Source organism: Erythrolamprus reginae, chromosome 8, assembly GCF_031021105.1.
Source record: "Erythrolamprus reginae isolate rEryReg1 chromosome 8, rEryReg1.hap1, whole genome shotgun sequence".
Classification (NCBI taxonomy): Eukaryota; Metazoa; Chordata; class Lepidosauria; order Squamata; family Dipsadidae; genus Erythrolamprus; species Erythrolamprus reginae.
Window position 1 is genome coordinate 32,246,712 of NC_091957.1, and position 21,026 is coordinate 32,267,737.

Sequence of the window (21,026 nt, forward strand, 5' to 3'; positions counted from 1 at the left end):
AGAGGGCTCCACACTCATTTGCACCATTCAGGTAGTGCTGAGGACACAGGTAAACCTCCAAGTGGCCTCAATGACTCTCTAAAAAGGATGCAAAGGATCAGCTGTCTGCAAGGTGTATCAATCCTTCCATTCCCCACCATCCAGGCAGAGCTGATGAAGCTTCTTGGAGGAGAAGCCAAACGTCTTCAAAGAAAAACAAGAAAGTTTAATTAATTGAATTAAATTTATTCAACTTCTATGCTGCCCAATCCCATAGGACTCAGGGCGGCTTACATCAATAAAGACAATACAATGGTAGAAGAATAAAAAAGTCAAACAACAACAATAAATAAAACCCCATGACCCTAGCCCCCCCCCCCCAAAAAAAAAACAATCTAACAAACATCCATACCAAACAAACAAACATGATTCAGGGACATCTGGTGTTAAATATCTCCGGGACCGCCTTCTGCCGCACAAAACCCAGCGACCGGTTAAGTCCCACAGAGTTGGCCTTCTCCGGGTCCTGTAGACTAAACAATGCTATCAGGTGGGACCCAGGGGAAGAGCCTTCGCTGTGGCGGCCCCGACCCTCTGGAATCAACTCCCCCCCGGAGATTAGGACTGCCCCCAACCTCCTTGCCTCTCGCAAACTCCTTAAAACTCACCTCTGTCGTCATGCATGGGGAAATTGATTCCCCTGGGCCTTTTCCGCTTTATGTATGGTTTGTATGAGATGTATGACTGTTTTTATATTAATGGGTTTTAAATTGTTTTAATTTTGGATTTGTATTGTCTCTGTTGTTGTGAGCTGCCCCGAGTCTTCGGAGAGGGGCGGCATATAAATCTAATTAATAATAATAATAATAATAATAATAATTATTATTATTATTATTATTATTATTATTATTATTATTATTATTATTATTATTATAATTATAATAATATAAAGTTCATGGCCCCCAGGCCTGTCGACAAAGCCAGTTTTTAACAGCTTTTCAAACAGCCAGTAAACTTTTTTCAAGTTGCCTCTTGAAAAAGCACCTTTGGGCCCTACATGGTGTGGGCATTGAGATTCCAAGTGACATCATGGTTAGGATGTTGGACTAGAGCTGGAGAGACTTTCGTTCAAGTGCACCTTCAGCTGCCAAAAGCTTCCTGGTCAATGACTGCCTGATAACACAACCTCAATCATAGGTTTAATGTGGAGAAAAAAACGGAGCAGGAGAGCCGAATTGAACTTTGGGGAGAAGGAACACAGGGTTACAAAGAGGCTGCTTGTTACATTCTCAGGCTGAAGCACACAGGGTTCAATCAGGTCCTCCATTCTGGAGGGAAAATAGACTGCCTAGCAGCTCCCTGCGTTGTAAATAGCTGTTCAGCCTATCTAACTCTATTGATAAAATTGGGCTGTGCATATTACATCAATCTCTGCATCTTACTCGAAGGTACCGCAATCAAGTAAAGATTTTTGTTTTTAAAAAAGTTACAACAAGTACACGGGAAAAAAAGTATTGTGATTCAAGACTCCCTTTTTTTAGTAGCAGAATTTGTGCCACAAAAAAACCTATTTTCAACTCCAGTTCGGTTCATTTCCTATTTCCGAGACCTTCCCAGTCATTCCGGCCTCTCTTGCCATGGTGAGATCTGAGTCTTGATGCTTAAGATCTGAGTAGACCCGGGATCTATGTGTCACCTTCCACACATAGGAAGAATCCTGTCCTTCTCCAGCCCCTCTTGAGGTTTCTGAAACTGTTTCGGCACAGCTCCAAGCAATTTCCTGGCTCTCCTCTCTTCTCCTCTCTTTCCCTTCCCCCTTTCCTCTCCTCCTTCCTCCTCTCCCTCTCCTCTCCTCCTTGCAAACTTCTTGCTCCAGCCTCCCCACGTCCAGACTTTGCACACTCATTTTGTAGTGGAAAACTGTCTCCATCCTGAGCAATCGGTGGGGCTTCCAGAATAAAATCCTGGACAGCTTGCGAAGAGTAAAACTCCTTATTTAGTCAACATGGGGAGGAGTTGCTCGGCTGGTACACCCACCGCTCCTTCCTCTCCTGGCTAAGAGGGGGACGGAAAAGTCAGCAGGCGAGAAGTTCCTCCAGTCACTCCGTTCTCCAGCTTGGGGCCTGAAGTCCAGCTAACACTCTGCCTGCATTCCTGTCCAGGGATTTACAGGGTCATCCGGACAGCTGGAAACAGGAGATGCTTCCCAACCGGGGCTGAGCTCCTCTTTCTTTCCCTCTGGATAGAAGGGCCAGGAGGCTGAAGGGAATATGCTGGCAGTAGAAGTCGCAACATCCAGCCCCTACAATGACTTCCCTGCAGAGGGCTAGCCTGCCACAAGGGCACCGCAAGGAGGGTGCGAGAGCCTGGCTTTTCCCATAGGTGTGGAGCAAGGTAAGGACCTGGCAGAGGTGGGATAGGAAGTTGGCAACCTCATTCTCCTTCCGAGAGGCAGGAGGCCGGTTCTCCCCTCTGCTTGGAGACCCAGCTCTGTCCCGCCTGGAGGGCCGCGCTGCATTCCTTCCTCCACGTTTCATTTTTTTTCCCAGTTTGTTTTTTCTTTTCTTCTGTTTATCCCTGATCTGCTAGTTCTTAGAGAACTCCTGCTGAGGATCCATTAAAAAAAAGCCCTGTTGGTTTTCTAGGGTGGATTGGACCTCTGAATTTTGGAGTTTGCAGCTGCTTCCTAGAAACGCTTGGGTGCCCCTGTTATCCACCCCCCATCCTCCTGATTTCCACTTTTCTGTGCTAGCTATACCGTGAATGTGCAACAGGCTGGTCTCTGGAGAGGCTCCATCTGCACACAGGAGATATGTACCTATACAGTCCTTCTCTGTTATGGACAGAATTGGGATTGGGAGGCCTTCTCTGGCTCTAGCAAATAATAGGGCAGGGCAGTAGGACAGGGACAGTAGGCACAATAGTGCGCTTATGCATGCCCCTTACAAACCTCTTAGAAAAGGGGGGAGTTTCAACTGTAGACAATCTGAGGTTAAAGATTTTGGGATTTGGGGAAGAAACCACAGAGTCAGGTAATGCGTTCCAGACATCACTCTATTGCTGAAGTCGTATTTTATGCAATCTAGTTTGGAGCGGTTTATATTAAGTTTGAATCCATTACATGCTCATGTGTTGTAGCAGTTGAAGGTGAAGGAAGGACATTTTGGTACATGATTTTATGAAATATATTTAGATCAGATCAGAGGCGACCTAGTTGTAAATTGTCTAATCGCAGTATTTCAAGTCTGATGGAGTAAGGTGTTTTGTTGCAAGAGGAGGAGTGAAGGACTCTTCTTGTGAAATATTTCTGGACTCTCTTGATTGTATTTATTTCTGATATGTAATGCGGGTTCCATACAGGTAAACTGTATTCTAGAATTGGTCTGACAAATGTTTTGTAAGTTCTGGTTAGCAGTTCAATGTTTTGGATAAGAAGCTACGTAAGATAACTCTTAGTGATTTTTTGGCAATGTTGTTACAGTGGCCTCTGGCACTTAGGTCATTGGATATGAATACTCCAAGGTCTTTGACATAGTGAGGATTCTCTACAAGTTCATTTCTACCAAGTTTGTATTTTGTGTTCTGATGCTTTTTGCCAAAGTGTAAAACAGAACATTTCTTGAGATTTGAAGTTGCCAGTTGTTAGACCATTGTGCTACATGGTCAAGATCCTTTTGAAGAACAGTAGTGTAGTCGATGGTATTAAATATTTTCACATCATCGGCAAAGAGAGCATGGTTGCTGATAATAAGGTCACAGAGATCATTTATGTAGAGAATGAAGAGTGTTGGTCCTAAAACACTGTCTTGATGGACAACACTGATGACAGGAGCAGGATTAGATATAGATACCTATTTTGACTACTTGTTGTCTATTAGACAGGAACGCTGTTATCTAATCGTGTAGTGGTCTGGAGATGCCGTAGGAATTTAGTTTCAGTAAAAATTTGTCATCTGGTCTTCATACTACACGAGTATTGCTGCATGCAAGCATTAGTGTGTTCTTCCCCAGCTGCATGAGGAAGCACTGGTTGGAGAAATGAATAACTGCAGTGAATAAAAAGATATGTAGGAAGTTACTGAGAGTCACTGCTCACAGTCACTCATGCCCTCATCATCTCAGGTTCGACTACTGTAACGCTCTCTACATGGGGCTACCTTTGAAGAGTGGGGTTCAGAAACTTCAGATCGTGCAGAATGCAGCTGCGAGAGCAATCATGGGCTTTCCCAGATATGCCCATATCACATCAACACTCCGCAGTCTGCATTGGTTCCCGATCAGTTTCCAGTCACAATTCAAAGTGTTGGTTATGACCTATAAAGCCCTTCATGGCATCGGACCAGAATACCTTTGGGACCCCCTTCTGCCACATGAATCCCAGCGACCGATTAGGTCCCACAGAGTTGGCCTTCTCCGGGTCCTGTCGACTAAACAATGCTATCTGGCGGGACCCAGGGAAAGAACCTTCTCTGCGGCAGCCCCAACCCTCTGGAATCAACTCCCCCCAGAGATTAGGACTGCCCCCACCCTCCTTGCCTTTCGCAAACTCCTAAAACCCCACCTTTGCTATCAGGCATGGGGAAACTGATTCCCCTCAGCCGCTCCGTTTTATGCATGGTTTGTTTGGGTTGTATGAGTGTTTTTTAATCAAGGGTTTTTAACTGTTTTGTTGCTTTAATCATTGGATTTGTATTTTGTATTCTTGTTGTGAGCTGCTCCGTGTCTTCAGAGAGGGGCGGCATACAAATCTAATTAATAATAATAATAATAATAATAATAATAATAATAATAATAATAATATCAGGCCAAAGAGCAATGGCAGGGAAGGACCAGGTAGGGGTTCAAGAATGGAGAAGCAATTGCACATGTCTAATGGGGGCTATCTGACTACACTGGGTGGGCATTTCTAGGAACTGCGGGCCAGCACAGCCCCTGGTCTGAGAAAACCCTGGGTTGTGCAGTGGGACATGGTCCCCGAGGCCATTCTCCTCTGCCTATTGGTCATGCAGCTCATGTGTAGCTACAGGCAGATGCTGGGGGTGGAGGGTGGGGAGTAAATATTATGAGTGCAATTAGATTACATTAGATTAACAGAGTTGGAAGGGTCCTTGTAGGTCATCTAGTTCAACACACACACCCATCTAAGCAGGAGACCCTACACCAGTGATGGCAAACCTATGGCGCGGGTGCCACAGGTGGCACGTGGAGCCATATCTGCTGGCACGCGAGCTGTTGCCCTAGCTCAGCTCCAGCATGCATGTGTGTGCCAGCCAGCTGATTTTTGGCTCAGACAGAGTCTCTGGGAGGGAGTTTCCAGAGAGAGGGGATGGGGGGGTCGTTTGTACACTCCCCCGGCTCCAGGGAAGACTTTGGAGCCTGGGGAGGGCAAAATATGAGCCTATTGGGTGTGCCAGAAGTTGGGAAACAGGCCATTTCCAGCCTCCAGAGGGCCTCTGGGGGGTGAGAGAAGCTGTCTTCACCCTCTCCAGGCACTGAATTATGGATGTGGGCACTTGTGTATACAGGGTAGCACACGCCCACGCTCTTTCGGCACCCAAGGGAAAAAAGGTTTGCCATCACTGCCCTACACCATTTCTGACAGATAGCAGTCCAGTCTCTTCTTGAAAGCCTCCAGTGATGAAGCTCCCACAACTTCCAAATGCAAGCTGTTTCCATTGGTTAATTATTCTCACTGTCACAAAATTCCTCCTTGTTTCAAGATTGTATCTCTCTTTGATCAGTTTCCATTCATTATTCCTTGTCTGGCCTTCAGGTGCTTTGGAAAACAGCTTGACCCCTTCCTCCTCTTTGTGGCAGCCCCCCAAGTATCAGAAGACTGCTATCATGTCTCCCCTGGTCCTTCTCTTCCCGAGACTAGCCATGTTTAGTTCCTGTAACCTCTCTTCATATGGTTTGGTCTCCAGTCCCCTAATCATCTTTAACAAACAACCACCTCCCTTCTCTATCTTTCTGAACTCCAACCTCCTCAAATAGAACCCTCTGATGAATAAGAATCGCCATACCTCTATTATTTTGCATTTCTCGAGATTCATATATCCATTTTCAATTTCTATCATTAACCAATTTATCCCTTCCCGTCTTTTATGTGTTTCTGTCAAAATCATAATATCCACCTTGGTTTGCTTAGCCATCCTCAATATCCTGTAACGTTTCAAATACAATCCCAAACCATTCACATTTAAAACCATTACAGTATACTCACTCATAATATACAAGAATATCCCTTTCCCCCTCTTGTTTTACTCTTGTTTTGCTTATTTTCCCCTTCCTCATCCCAATCACCAAACAAAACTGGATGCAGTATTCAGTAAGACCACCGTCTTATTAAGGCTTTATAGAATGGTATTAGTAACTCACTTGATTTTTATTGTATCCCTCTGTTAACGCAGTTTAGGATTGCACTGGCTTTTTTGGCTGCCACTACATATTGCTAGCTCATATTTAGCTTGTTGCCCACTAAGAGTCTAAGATCCCTCTCACAGTTCCTGCTATTAAGCCTAGTTTCACCCAGTCTTTATGTGTACTTTTTCTTGCCCACGTGTAAGACTACTATTTTCTACATTGAATTTCATTTTGTTAGATAGGGCTCAGTATTCAAGTCTGTCCAGATCCATCTGGGTTTTGAGCCTATCTTCTAGGGAAGTGATGGAGCCATATCTGCTGGTATGCGAGCTGTTGCCCTAGCTCAGCTCTAATGTGCATGTGTGTGCTGGCCAGCTGATTTTTGGCTCAAACAGAGGCTCTGGGAGGGCGTTTTTGGCTTCCAGAAAGCCTCTTGGGGGGATGGGGGAGGACATTTTTACCTTCCCTGTCTCCAGGGGAGCCTTTGGTGCCTGGGGAGGGTGAAACACGAGCCTACTGGGCCCACCAGAAGTTGGGAAACAGGATGTTTCTAGCCTCCAGAGGGCCTCTGGGCGGTGGGTGAAGCTGTTTTCGCCCTCCCCAGGCATTGGATTATTGGTGTGGACACTTGTGCATGTACGATAGCATGTGTGCACTCTCTTTCAGCACTCGAGGAAAAAAAGGTTCACCATCATTGTTCTAGGGTGTTAGCTCTTCCTGCCAGGTTAGCATCATCCACAAATTTGGTAAGTTCCGCTTCTATTCCCTCATCTGAGTCATCTATAAAGATATTGAAAATATTTAAGAAAAAAGTACAAGGTAAATAAAATATAGAGCACACGAATGATGCAAGCACATTATGAATAAATAAAATTAATAATTAAAACTAAAATTTTAATAACAAAATCAATAAAACTTAATAAATCTATATTTAAATTATTTTATACTTGTGTTGAAAACAGGATTGTTTAAAATTGAATTAATTAATTAATAAAACATGAATTGTACTGACCTGAGTATAATATTCACTGAGAAAGAAATAATTTTATATTGCCGTTAGAAGTAAACACAAAGTATAATATAGAGGCAATGGCAGGAGACAGGTGCGAGACGCGTAAAGTTCTCTTGTGCTCTGCATGTGCGTTTCATAATCGCGTCTTTCTGAACTGCACCGTCACATGACACGTAACAGATCAGCAAGGCATCTCTGAATAGAGATTTACAGATTAGTTTTAAAATATCGAAAAGGAGGACAAGTAGGAGGAAGGATAGAACCTAGAAAAGAAAGACTGTCCTCCCTAAAGGAGGATGATTGGTCACCTTACTGTATGGGACTTGATTTACCAGAAATAAGAAGAAGATTTGATTTACCAGAAATAAGCAAGTACAGTGGTACCTCTACTTAAGAACTTAATTCGTTCCATGATTGGGTTCTTAAGTAGAAGCAATTTTTCCCATAGGAATCAATGTAAAAGCAAATAATGCATGCAAACCCATTAGGAAAGAAATAAAAGCTCAGAATTTGGGTGTGGGGAGGAGGAGGAAGAAGAAGAGGAGGAGGACAGTTGCTGCCGAAGGAAGAAGGTGAGGTGAAGGGAATAAAAAAAATCCAAAACTTTAAGGCTTAAACAAAAAAAGAGGGACTCTGAGGCGGTGAGGAGGAGCACACACTTCCCTCCGTTCGCTCTGGGCTGCCAAAGCCTCCTTAAGTGCCACCAAAAGGCTCCTCTGGCAGCCCAGAAAAGCCCGAGATGGCCAGGATTAAAGAGGAAATGGCAGGAAACTGGCTGGGCCTTTGTGCCACTCTCAAATTTCCTGGGAAATTTTCCCGGGCTTGTGTTCTTAAGTAGAAAATGGTTCTTAAGAAGAGGCAAAAAAATCTTGAACACCCGGTTCTTATCTAGAAAAGTTCTTAAGTAGAGGCGTTCTTAGGTAGAGGTACCACTGTAATCTGTCAACAAGGCCTATGGAAAATCTGCTCAGGAAAAGCTGCATCAAGTTAAGTTTCCCCTGTTTGATTCACACCACAGCCATACTTTGAAGAGAAGTGGTGATGCTTGTGCCTTTAGAGGTCTGGTCTTGCGAAACCTTCATCTGCTGTTCTTAGAGATCCAACTGCAAGGAAAGACAAAATCTGGCCAGGGATTTTTTCCCTCCAACTAGAAAAGATTGCAACCATGCCTTTTTCCCAGTAGATCCAATAGGCCAACCAGTCATCAGGTCCTCCCTGCTTAAAAGATGTCACAGCTGCTGAATGGCCTTGGGTGCAATCAACAGAAGGCCTGCCCCCCTCACCTACCCAGGGCCCACCAGTTTCTTCTCAGAACGCTCCTCAATTCCAGACATCACTCTGCCTTACTGCTTCCAAGAAATTATCCTATAGGAGTTCCATCACTCTTGACACCTCATATGAGGCTGTCAGATTTTTAGATGCTTTGGAAGGAAATATTCCTGGTGGGGGCAATTATTTTACAATGTCTACCTCCTTCTTGTCAGGCCAAGTCTAGAAGGTGCTAACCTATAGTCTCCCACAGGTTTCAAGTTCTCCACTTGTGCTGTTCAGCATATTTATTTTATGCTGTCAAGCATATATTGGTAGTTTACATAGATATAACAATGTTTATATACATGATACTAGTAAAAAAAACTTTAGGACAGAGGACGGAAGGCACGCTGGTGCGCTTATGCTCGCCTCTTACTGACTTCTTAGGAATCGAATGAGGTCAACAGTGGACAGTCTAAGGATAAAGTTTTGGGGATTAGGTGATGAAACTACAGAGTCAGGTAGTGAGTTCCAGGCATTAATTACTCGGTTGCTGAAGTCGTATTTTCTGCAGTCAAGTTTGAAGCGTTTACTTGGACTTTGTATCTGTTGTGTGCTCGTGTATTGTTGTGTTGAAGCTGAAGTAGTCGTTGACAGGAAGGACACTGTAGCAGATTATTTTATGAGCTATGTTTAGGTCGTGTCGAAGGCGATGTAGTTCTAAGCTTTCTAAGCCCAGGATTTCAAGTCTGATTGCATAGGGTATTCTGTTGCGAGTGGAGGAGTGGAGGGTTCTTCTGGTAAAGTGTCTCTGGACATTTTCTAGTGTTTATGTCCGAAATGCGGTGTGGGTCCCAAGCCGATGAGCTGTATTCAAGGATTGGTCTGGTGAACATTTTGTATGCTCTGGTTAGTACTGTGAGATTACCGGAGCAGAAGCTAAGTAGGATTAGGTTAACAACTCTTGAAACCTTTTTGGAGATGTTGTTGCAGTGGGCTTTGGCACTTAGGTTATTTGATGAGTACTCCAAACCAATGGATGCCCCATCCCCTGCACCATTCTGCAGATCTCTTTCTGATCAGCACAGCTGGGAGAGGTCTGAATCCCTTTCTCAAGGCTCTGAGGGTCCCATTTCAAAGCTTCCCAAAGACTGACTGACTGACTGACTGACTGATTTACTTACTTACTTACTTTATTTATTTATTTATTTGACTTATATGCCGCCCTTCTCTGTGGACTCGGGCCGGATTACAACATTTTGATAAAAAAGATACAATATATAAAACATTTCTAAGCCAATTAATAGAATGGTTAATTTAAAAATTGTCTTAAAAACTAAACATTTAAAAACAAACAGTCACATGCATGCTATCACATCGAATAAATTCATTGGGCAGAGGCTGGAGTCTAGTGACCCCAAGCCTGACCACATAAGTGCATTTTTAAATTCTTATGGAAGGCGAGGAGGGTGGTAGCAGTGCAAATCTCTGGGGGAAGCTGATTCCAGAGGGCCGGATCCCCCACAGAGAAGGCTCTTCCCCTAGGTCCTGCCAAACGACATTGTCTAGTTGATGGGACCTGGAGAAGGCCGACTCTGTGGGACCTAACCGGACACTAGAATTCATGTGGCAAAAGGGGGTCCCAAAGGTAATCTGGTCCTATTTTTCCTAATGTATCCCTTCCAAGAGACAGAGACCAGGCAGAAAGAGGCACACACACTTTGTCAGATAAACGACAACTGAAATCTTCATAAGAGTACCTTTGAGGTGGGGGTTGGAGGTGTGTCTCTGCAGGGACCAGTAGCATCCTTCGGCAGAGACAAGTGAGGGCTTTCTAAGTCCTGGAAGCGTCCCAATTAACATCCGCGAAATAAATCAGAGTCCAAATCTTGGCCTTCTTCCAAGTTCCAATTTATCACGTGGACCACTCTGGTTCTGTCAATGTCCACGACCCTCCCCTGTACTTGGAGCTGGTGCTGAACAAAAGATGACCTTGAATCTCTGGAAGGAATTTGTTGTGGCTAGTATTTGTTGTGGCTAGTATATTTCTCATGCAACCCCACCCCTCTCCAATTCCCACAGTACTATTCCACTTGTAGCAGGCCAAAGTCTCCAACTCAAAATGATGACTTTGATCTAACAATTGCATGGACTTCTACAGCAAAATGTGTCCAACTCAAGGGTCTCTGACTTCCCGGAGCTGGGGGCACATTTGGAATTTTAAAAATGTATTTTGGAAAGCACTTTCCAAAAAAAGGATTGTCATGGTAAATATGGTCAGTTGTAGCACATCTATTCCCCCTCCTACTCCGGGGTCCAACTGCCTAGAAGAGGACAAAGGTAGCTGCACTGGGACAATTTGGACAATCAAAAAGTGCAGAAATTTTATAAAACAAAGTACAGACAATACTGGAATAATTATTTTTTAACCTAAAAGGTGTTCTTTATACAAAAGTTAAAAGTCCAGAATCTATTTACATGGAATGACAATTTCAAAATCTGGTCAGAAATGTGCACTTCAATCACAGGCTACATTTTTATATCGCACTTTACTTGGTTGCTGAATATAGCCCATTTCTATGTTCACACAATACGTAAAATTGTAACATAACCAAGTAAGATGGATACCCACCCCAAGCTGAGCCGAAGAAGCCAAGATGAAGTTGAAGAGGACTGAGTGTCTGGGGCAAATGAAGCTGGTGAGCTTTAGAGTATTTGAGCATCTTGTGTGAGCCTAGACAGTGGGACTGACATCTGCTTCCCACTTTTATTTCCTTACAAAGGGGACATCTGCACTCCCCTCCTTCTCAGGTTGGTTGGGCATTTCAGATCCTTCTTGGTGGTGTTTTTGAGCCATGCTTGGTTGTAAGATTGTGTGTGTGTGTGTTCTCTTGCTGGTCCTCCATGTCCTACTTAGTTCTAACTTGGACCTCTCTTTGATAGGTTTCCATCTGTTACTTCTTGATCTGACTTCAGATGCTTTGGAGAATAGGTGGACACCCTTTACTTTGTGACAGCCCCTTAGATATTAGGAACACTACTATCATGTTACCCCTAGGCCTTCTCTTCGTTAGACTAGACGCTCCCAGTTCTTGCAACTGTTCTTCATATGTTTTAATCTTTAGCCCCCCCACCCCCCTGCTCAATTCAAGGGGGTTGCGGCCAGCTGGGCAGAAGGAAAACTGGGCGTTCCTGCCCAAACTGCTGTCTCTTTCCATGAGAATTTCACTGCAATGTTCTTCCCCTTTGGAAAAAAAGACAAAAACAAAGTTCCTTTAGCATCAAAGAGGCTGACTTTCTAACACTGGGAGAAATTTAAATCACAGCCCAACACAATTTAATTCCACAGAAACCTAGTCCAAAAAGAAAATCTAAACAGCTTGTCTAAGGGTCAAGATACACAAAATGCTAAGTGGCTTCTTAAATTTCATAACTGGGATTCTTCCCCACCACAGCAATAAATTAAAAGGCCGTTTTAAGAGAAACTTGAGACACTGTTTGCATTTTTCAATTTATAAGCTGTTTGATGTGAAGGCTCCCTGTTTGTTGAATTTGGAGCGTTTATCACTTCCCAATTTCTCAGAATCTCACTGAGTCCAGGGATCCGTGATTCTATAGAGCCTCGTCCTTCTTCATCCTCGACAAATAGCATTTGCAGTCCTCATAAATAGGTTTTGATCAGAAGTGCCAACAGGCAGGGCGATGGCCGGCAGCTTCCAGCCTGCTTTGAAAACACGGTCTGCCTGCAACTTTAAGAGAATGAAGGCAGCCTGTTTTAAGTCAGGCTTCTTCCTGTAAATTGTAGGCTGGCAAACTGAGGTGTTCTCTATTTGAGGCCTTCTGTGGGGAAGCCATGCTATCGACTGCTGATGGCTTTGAAAGCTGTAGGCGATGCTTGTTTTATGTAAAAACCGGGCAGACAAAAAAGAGCAGGCAAAGCTGTAAAGATAATTTCTGGCATACTGGAAGGAAACCTCAGAGTTTTACACCTGACGGATACTGGCCAAAGGGCACCACACATGATGGAACCCTCACGATGGCAATCTATACAGATTTCTAAGAATTTGGGGCAGGAAGGGAAGCCTCTTACGCCGCCTTTCTAGTGTTTCCGCAGGCATTTGACCGGGGAGTTCGGACAGCAGCATCTCTCTCCAGTTCTCCTACTCAAGGGCAACATCAGCCAAAGTTGAAGTTATCTCTGGGCAGCTGTGCTAATCACAAAGAAATGCCCAAAGTGTTACGATACGAATTGGCTGCTTTAAAGTTGGATAAAGGATCAGAGACGTGTTCTGAATCGGAAGGATTATAATAATCGGTTAGATTATTGCAAAACGCTCTACATGGGGCTACCCATGAAGAGCGTTCAAAGACTACAGCTGGTCCAGAATTTTATTTATTTATTTGTTTTTGTCAAGTGCAGATATGATAATATTAAGATACATGATACTAGTAAAAGTCAAAAATTTGAAAAATACATGCAATTAGTAAAAATGAAGAACATTAAGGACAGGGAAGGCACTCTGGTGCACTTATGCGTGTCCCTTACAGACCTCTTAGGAATTGGGAGAGGTCAATAGTGGATAGTCCAAGGGTGAAGTTTTGGGGGTTAGGAGATGATACTACAGAGTTTGGTAGTGAGTTCCAGGCACCAAGGTACACCCACATTACCCCAATTCTCCATGGACTGCACTGGCTCCCAATTGGTCTCCAGGCACAATTCAAGGTGTTGGTTATTACCTTTAAAGCCCTAAATGGCTTAGACCAGATTATTTTTGAGACTGCCTTCTACCACATAGCTGCCAGCGACTGATGAGGGCCTACAGAGTTGGTCTACTCTAGGTCCCATCAGCTTAACAGTGTTGGCTGGCAAGTCCACGTGGGAGGGCCTTCTCTGTGGCTGCCCCCACTTTCTGGAACCAGCTACCTCCTGAGATGTGGACTACCCTCACCCTACTGGCCATCCAGAAAGCTGTAAAGACCTGGCTTTTCTGGCAGGCCTGAGGCCGTTGATCTGATGATACATCATCAGGATCCAGCCATTAATGACATGTATGTTTTTAAACTCTAATGACATGTATGGTTTTAAACTCTATTAATTGTTTTTAATCGTTGGTTTTAAATTGTTTAGATTGTTTTTAAGGTGTTTTAATGTTACATCTATGTTTTATTCTTTGGTTGTAAGCTGCCCGGAGTCCCTTGGGAGTTGGGCGGCATATACAAATCCAAATAAGCAAACAAAGAAAGAAAGAAATAATTTGTGGAGAAGAAAGCCCACTCGTCAATCTTCCATCTCTTCAGAAATCTAAAAGCAAAAAACCCTCACTGTTCTCTTGAGGCTGAAAAGAGCCTTGCACTTTCACCAAAGTTTTTGTCTCCTAAGAAAGTGACTTCTCTTTTTCTACTTTCAGGGTACTGTACTGGGTTTTTTTGTTGTTGTTTTGGTTTCATTTTTAATTATCTCGTGCTGAAGATGCTGTGCTTGCATTCTTGGAGCAGAGTAGGCTGCTTTTGCTGGTGAGATTTCTTCTTTCCAACCCTTTATGGATGCCCCCACCCAGTGATGGGCTACCAAAATTTTTACTACCACACTGTGGCTGTGGCTTATGCATTTTGTTTCAACATCTTTCAGTGTAAATTGGTTGCTCTGGGGTGGAGCTCCAAATTTTGCTACCGGAACTGCGTTCCTCGCCGTTCTCGTAGGAGCCCATTACTGCCCCCATCCCCACCTTCCCAAGTAGAAGTGTCCCCAGGAGGAGCTGCTGCCTGAAGGCTCCCCATGGAATTGAATGGAAGTGGAGACAACTGGAGCACTAATAGGTTCTAAATCTCATTGTTACTGGTTTGTGCATGCACAGAAGCTTCTGCGCAGGTGTAGAAGCATCCCAGATGGGTGAGTGGAGCTTTTCACTGCCAACACTATTGGGAGCAACCTACCACTGAACTGGAGGTCACAGAGAGGGAAAATTGGGAAAGAAAGCGCCCATGTTGGTGCAGAAAGCAGAATTGTGCAATGATGAAGGGATGCAGCGGTGGGCTACTGCCCGGACAGGGGGGAATGCATTGAACGATGCTGAAAGAAAATGCAGGGCATCTTGCATAAGCCACGCCCACAGTGTGGTAGTAAAAATTTTGGTAGCCAGGTAAAAATGGGGCTGTAGAGGAGCATCTTCAGGGAGAGAAAAAAGAAATTAAAATGGTGCCTGCAACCAGATCATCAAAGGTCTGGTCTTGCAATACATATTAAAATAGCAAGAGCATTTCCGGTCACAATTCAAAGTGTTGGTTATGACCTATAAAGCCCTTCATGGCACCGGACCAGAATATCTTCGGGACCGCCTCCTGCCGCACGAATCCCAGCGACCGGTTAGGTCCCACAGAGTTGGCCTTCTCCGCGTCCCGTCGACTAAACAATGTCGTCTGGCGGGACCCAGGGGAAGAGCCTTCTCTGTGGGGGCCCCGACCCTCTGGAACCAGCTCCCCCCTGAGATTAGGATTGCCCCCACCCTCTCTGCCTTTCGTAAACTCCTTAAGACCCACCTTTGCCGTCAGGCATGGGGGAACTAAAACACCTCCCCCTTGCCCATGTTGTTTTGTTGATTGATTGACTGTGTGCCTGTTTTTTATATATACTGTTTTTTATGAGATTATTAATTTAAATTGGAACTGGATGGGTGGGCATTGGATTTGGTATTATGTACTGTACTGTTTTTTATTATTGTTGTGAGCCGCCCCGAGTTTGCGGAGAGGGGCGGCATATAAATCCAATAAACCTAAACCTAAACCTAAACCATTTAGACTTATATACTGCTTCATAGTGTTTTTACAGCCCCCTCTAAACGGTTTAGAGAATTAGCATATATTGCTCCCAACAATCTGGGTCCTCATTTGACCCACCTCGAAAGGATGGAAGGCTGAGTCAACCTTGAGCCTGGTGAGATTTGAACTGCTGAACTACAGCTAGCAGTTAGCTGAAGTAGCCTGCAGTGCTCCACTCTAACCATTGTGACATCCTTCCTTCCTTCCTTCCTTCCTTCCTTCCTTTTCTCTTCTATCTCCCCCCCTCTCTCTTTCTTGCAATAGCAACAGCATTTAGACTTATACAACCACTTCAGAGTGCTTTCACAGCCCTCTCTAAGCAGTTTACAGAATCAGCCTGTTGCCCCCAACAATCTAGGTCCTTATTTTACCCACCACTGAAAGATGGAAGGCTGAGTCAACCGTGGGCAGGTGGTGAGATTTGAACTGCTGAACTACAGCTAGCAGTTAGCTGAAGTAGCCTGCAGTGCTCCACTCTAACCACTGTGCCACCCTGTCTCTAAAAACCAGTCTGGCCTTTGTTGGAATGATTGCAGGTGCCATCTTGATTTTTTGTTTGTTTGACCCTCTCTGTGGATGCTCTGGGTCTACAGCCTCATTTTTACATAATCTAGTATCCGAGTTAGATACCTGTGGTTATCTTAGATTCTTTGTCTTGTAGAAACTAGCCATCATTCTGCTAGCTTGTGTGAAGGAGGTCATTGCATTCAGTTCCACTCTGATCTATTATGTTGTGGTTGGCCCTGGGCCAGCTCCTGCCCCAAGGACTGTGGTGGTGGATGTGGGTGAATCCTCCCAGTGTCAGAGGCCTGTTTTACTGCCGACTGCTTAGGACAGCGAAGTGTCTGAAGCAGATAGTGGAAGTGAAATGGGATCCTCAGAGGGAGTAATGGCAGACAGCCCATTAGGTAGTTGCCCCATAAGTGATTCAGCATCATTATCATCACTGGATTCGGAAGGAGAGACATTCATGATGTACGCAGCTGCAGGGCAATGTCTAGGAAAGAGCAGCTGCGTAAATACTACAGGAAATAAGGTAGATCCCCTGTGGCTGGGTGTAATTAGACTAATTGGGGCTGCTGTTAAATAGTCAGCTATCTGGCCTCTGGGTGTGAAGGTTTATCAGTTCGGTGAAAGAGGAAGTGTCTTTTGTATCAGGATTCTCCAAGGCCTCTAGATGAACAGTTGTGGTTGGCTAGCATGTGGTTTGATGTGTTGGAAAAATGTGGCCTCTCTCTCTCTCTCGCTTCCATCTTCAGTGCAGCCTCAGGTCACTACAGCAGTGTCTGCTTGATGCTCCAGATTGTCCACTTGGGAGCTTATAATGAGGAAAAAATGCATTCACAAACTGTGACCCGTGTCCTTCTGTGGTTTTTGCCCACTCTCTTGAAGAGCAAGGATGGTAGTCCGACCGGTTTACACAAAGAAGACTAGCTAGCCCAATCAAGGCACTGGTACTTTTATTTATTTAGTTAGTTTGTTTGTTTGTCCAACACACAATGAATGTTATAGAGCAGTGTTTCCCAACCTTGGCAACTTGAAGATATTTGGACTTCAACTCCCAGAATTCCCCAGCCAGCAAATGTTGGCTGGGGAATTCTGGGAGTTGAAGTCCAGATATCTTCAAGTTGCCAAGGTTGGGAAACACTGTTATAGAGGATATACCCATAGTAAAATACAGGTATATCAGAGAAAGAAGAGAAGAGAAGATATAGGAATAAAATATATCAATGAAAGAATAGAGAAAGGATATAAGAATAGAAGAAAAGATATAGGAGATATAGGAGAGACAATAGGACAGGGGACGGAAGGCACACTAGTGCACTTATACACGCCCCTCACTGACCTCTTAGGAATCTGGAGAGGTCAATCGTGGACAGTCTAAGGGTAAAATGTTGGGGGTTAGAGGATGACACTACAGAGTCCGGTAATGAGTTCCACACTTTGACAACTCGATTACTATAGTCATATTTTTTACAGTCAAGTTTGGAGCGGTTAATATTAAGTTTGAATCTGTTGTGTGCTCTTGTGTTGTTGTGGTTGAAGCTGAAGTAGTCGTTGACAGGCAGGACGTTGCAGCATATGATCTTGTGGGCAATACTTAGATCATGTTTAAGGCGTCATAGTTCTAAGCTTTCTAGACCCAGGATTGAAAGTCTAGTTTCGTAAGGTATTTTGCAAGCTCTAGTTGGAAATAAGTAGCTCTATAATGGTGACAAATGTCTGGGAAAACTTTGTGAGCTCAAAATAATCTGATCTTCCAAAAACAGACAGGGTGGGGTTACGTTTGCATCCAGCATCAAGAGACCAAGAAAACAGGATGTTTTTTTCCCCCTGTGATAGAACTAATTTGTTCTGTTCCTCACTGAAATGCCGAGTGAGGGCCAGAGTTTTGCTCTCGGAGCTGCCAGAAAATGTTTAGAAAAAGAAGAGAGCAAAGAGATTTTAAAAAGAAAACCAAGAAACCACGGAGGAGAAAGCAACAGAGAAAGAAACTCTTGATTTCTGTAAACTATGAGTAGGTGGGGGCTATTCTGATCTCTTAGATCAGGGGTCTCCAACTTTGGCGGTTTTAAGACTTGTGGACTTCAACTCCCAGAATTCCTCAGCCAGCAAAAGCTGGCTGAGGAATTCTTGGAGTTGAAGTCCACAAGTCTTAAAACCGCCAAGGTTGGAGACTTCTGTCTTAGATATGGTAAACTTCAACTCCCATAATCCCCAGCTAGCATGGCCAGGCCAGGTTTTCTGACCGATTGTGGGCATTCAGCAGGGGTAGGTTCTGATTTTTATCGCTGCTGGTTCCCTTCCTGTCAAGCCATGTGGACACATGCTGTGCATGCATCAGTAGCGGTTTGCAGCTAGTACAGGGCAATATGGGGTCCCAGTAGCGAAAATGGAGCACCGCGTGCAGCTCCAGCTGTCCAGCAGGCACATGGGCACCTTGGTGCAAGATTTGGCATTGGTGCATGTGTTGGAAGCAAAATCTCGCATGTGGATGAAAATTTCATTCGCGCGTGCGTCTTGATGCAAGAGTTGGCTTTTGGCACATGCGCAGAAGCTGAATCTCATGTCAACGGGCGGGTGCCTGCCCACCGGACACGCACCCGCCCATGCCAATCACTGGGAGTGTTCCAGTAACACCGGCAACATGGAGCCCTTCACTGGCATGCATGCACAGGGCTAAAACCCCAGCTTCTGAGCATGCGCAGAAGCAAAAAACAATGTGGTAGAGCTTGTACACCGAAAGAGCTGGTTCGGGCACTTGGCAGTTCCAGCAACCCAGGCTGCCAAGTTATTACCAGTCCCATAGAACCAGCCCGAACCAGGAGGAACCCATCTCTGACATTCAGACTAGAGAATACTATTTTTAACAATAATTATAGGGGACTTCGGATGCATTTGAAATTATGAGGTTTCTCCTCCTTATGAGGGAGCAATGCTTAGCAGGATGGGAGAATGGAAATCGCACTCAATAACCAAGAAAAATAAACAGACCATTAACGGAGCGCAGGCAGAAAAGTTGCCAGCCTGTCTCAGGACAGAAGCGATGATGACATGTTGTTTTCTATTCTGTCTCGATGCCATGCTTCAAAGGTGCTGCGACTGGAAAGAGACCACCAACTGCAAAAGTCTCATCCGACAGGCGCATCTGGTAACCCATGAAGACAAAGCATGGGGACCCCAGAAGCCAATGGCAGCTTTCCATGATCTGCTTCTGGCAGGGCAGCCCTACATGGCTCAGGACTGGACTATTTACAGGACCATCTCTTGTTGTATACCTCCCAGAGACACACAGAGCTGGCCTTCTCCAGGTCCCGTCGACTAAGCAATGCAGGTTGGTGGGGGCATGGGGGAGGACCTTCTTGGTTGCTGCCCTGGCTCTATGGAATCAACTCCCCCCCCTCGGGGTCTGTACTGCTCCCACCCTACTGGCCTTCCATAAGACCATGAAGACCTGGCTTTGGTGGCTGGCCTGGGGAGACATGAATTAACAACTATCATGGCCACATCGTATGAATGATTAGTATGCATGTTGTTGTGATAGTTAATTTATGGGTTTTTAATCAGAGTTTTATAGTTTTTAGATTTTAAATTTGACTTCTTTTTATTGTTTTGTATTTACATTGTTTTAAATTTACATTGTTGTTGTAAACCACCCTGAGTCCTTCGGGATTGGGCGACATAGAAGTCGAATTAATTAATTAATTCGACTTTTCAAATGCGCCGCTTCTCGGGCAGCCAGCTTTGCTCACTGCCGCCGGGCTTGATGTCAGCGGGCCCCTGCTACTCCGACAGCAAGCCCCCAACTGCCATGCTTGCCTTGTGCTGTGGGGGAGCAGCCACTTGCAACCCCTCACCTCCACCGCCTCCTCTTCCATCACCCCTCTGCCTGAGCCCGTTTACAAGATGCTGGTGGAAGATCCGGTGTCACTTTTCCAAAAGATAAGCAATCTACTTTCGCAAAAGGTAGGCGATTGGCTCCTGCGCAGGGTTGAAAAACCCTGTGTGGCATGCTGTTGCTAGGTGCGCCAGCGCACGCCTGCGCATCTTAGGGGGAACAGTGTTGAGAATGTTCTAGTTTTTACATAGGCATCTAGACAACAACTCTAAAAATAGGTAGAAAGGAAATAAAACCACCTGTGAGTATGCCTAAGCAGTGTTTTCCTATTTACTAGTCCTCTGTGGGGAAGGGCCTCCCTCAGAGGTGGGCTGCTAAGGTGGAATGGTGATATGTGTTCACCCCCGTGGCTCTGAGTGCTAGCAGAGTCCAGCACAATTCTGTTACTGCACCTGGACAGGTAGTGAAATCGAGCACGGACACGCAGGTTCACCCATGGCTCTTGACAGACTTGTACAGCAGGCCCAAAGAAACAAAATGAAGTTCAACACTGAGAAAAGTAAAATCCTACACCTAGGTAAGAAAACCCAAAACATACATACAAACTGGGTGAAACCACTTTCAATAGCAGTGATTGTGAGAGGGATCTTGGAGTCCTGGTGGACAACCAACTAAACATGAGCCAGCAATGTACAGCGGCAGCTAAAAAGGCCAATACAATCCTGAGTTGCATTAACAGAGGGATACAATCCAGGACTATTACCACTCTATAAAGCCCTAGTTAGACCACACCTAGAGTACTACATTCGGTTTTGATCACCACACTACGAAAAAGACATTGAAACTCTAGAGAAAGTGCAGAAGATAGCAACCAGGATGATAAGGGGACTGGAAACTAAAACATACAAAGAGAGGTTGCAGGAACTGGGCATGGATAGTCTAGCGAAGTGGAGGGCCAGGGGGGACATGATAGTAGTCTGCCAATACTTGAGGGGTTGCCACAGAGAGGAGGGGGTCATGCTGTTTTCCAAAGCACCAGAAGGCCAGACAAGGAATAATGGTTGGAAGCTGACCAAGGAGAGATACAACCTGGAAATAAGGAAAAACTTTATGACTGTGAGAGCAATCAACCAGTGGAACAGCTTGCCTGCAGAGGTGGTGAGGGCTCCAACACTAGAGATATTCAAGAAGAGATTGGACTGCCATTTGTCTGGGGTGGCATAGGGTCTCCTGCACCAGCAAGGGGGTTAGACTAGATGACCTACA

The 21,026-nt window shown here is 44.8% G+C and overlaps 1 protein-coding gene across 1 annotated transcript in view; it reads left to right on the forward strand.

Annotated features, from left to right (window-relative positions):
- The first annotated feature begins 2,032 nt into the window (after positions 1-2,032).
- The window catches only part of LOC139171399 (rho GTPase-activating protein 20-like), an 87,184-nt gene continuing 68,190 nt past the window's right edge, over positions 2,033-21,026 (forward strand). Inside the window, exon 1 of the mRNA XM_070759612.1 lies at positions 2,033-2,373. The gene's annotated coding sequence lies outside the window, so the exon portion shown is untranslated. The remainder of the gene's footprint in view (positions 2,374-21,026) is intronic.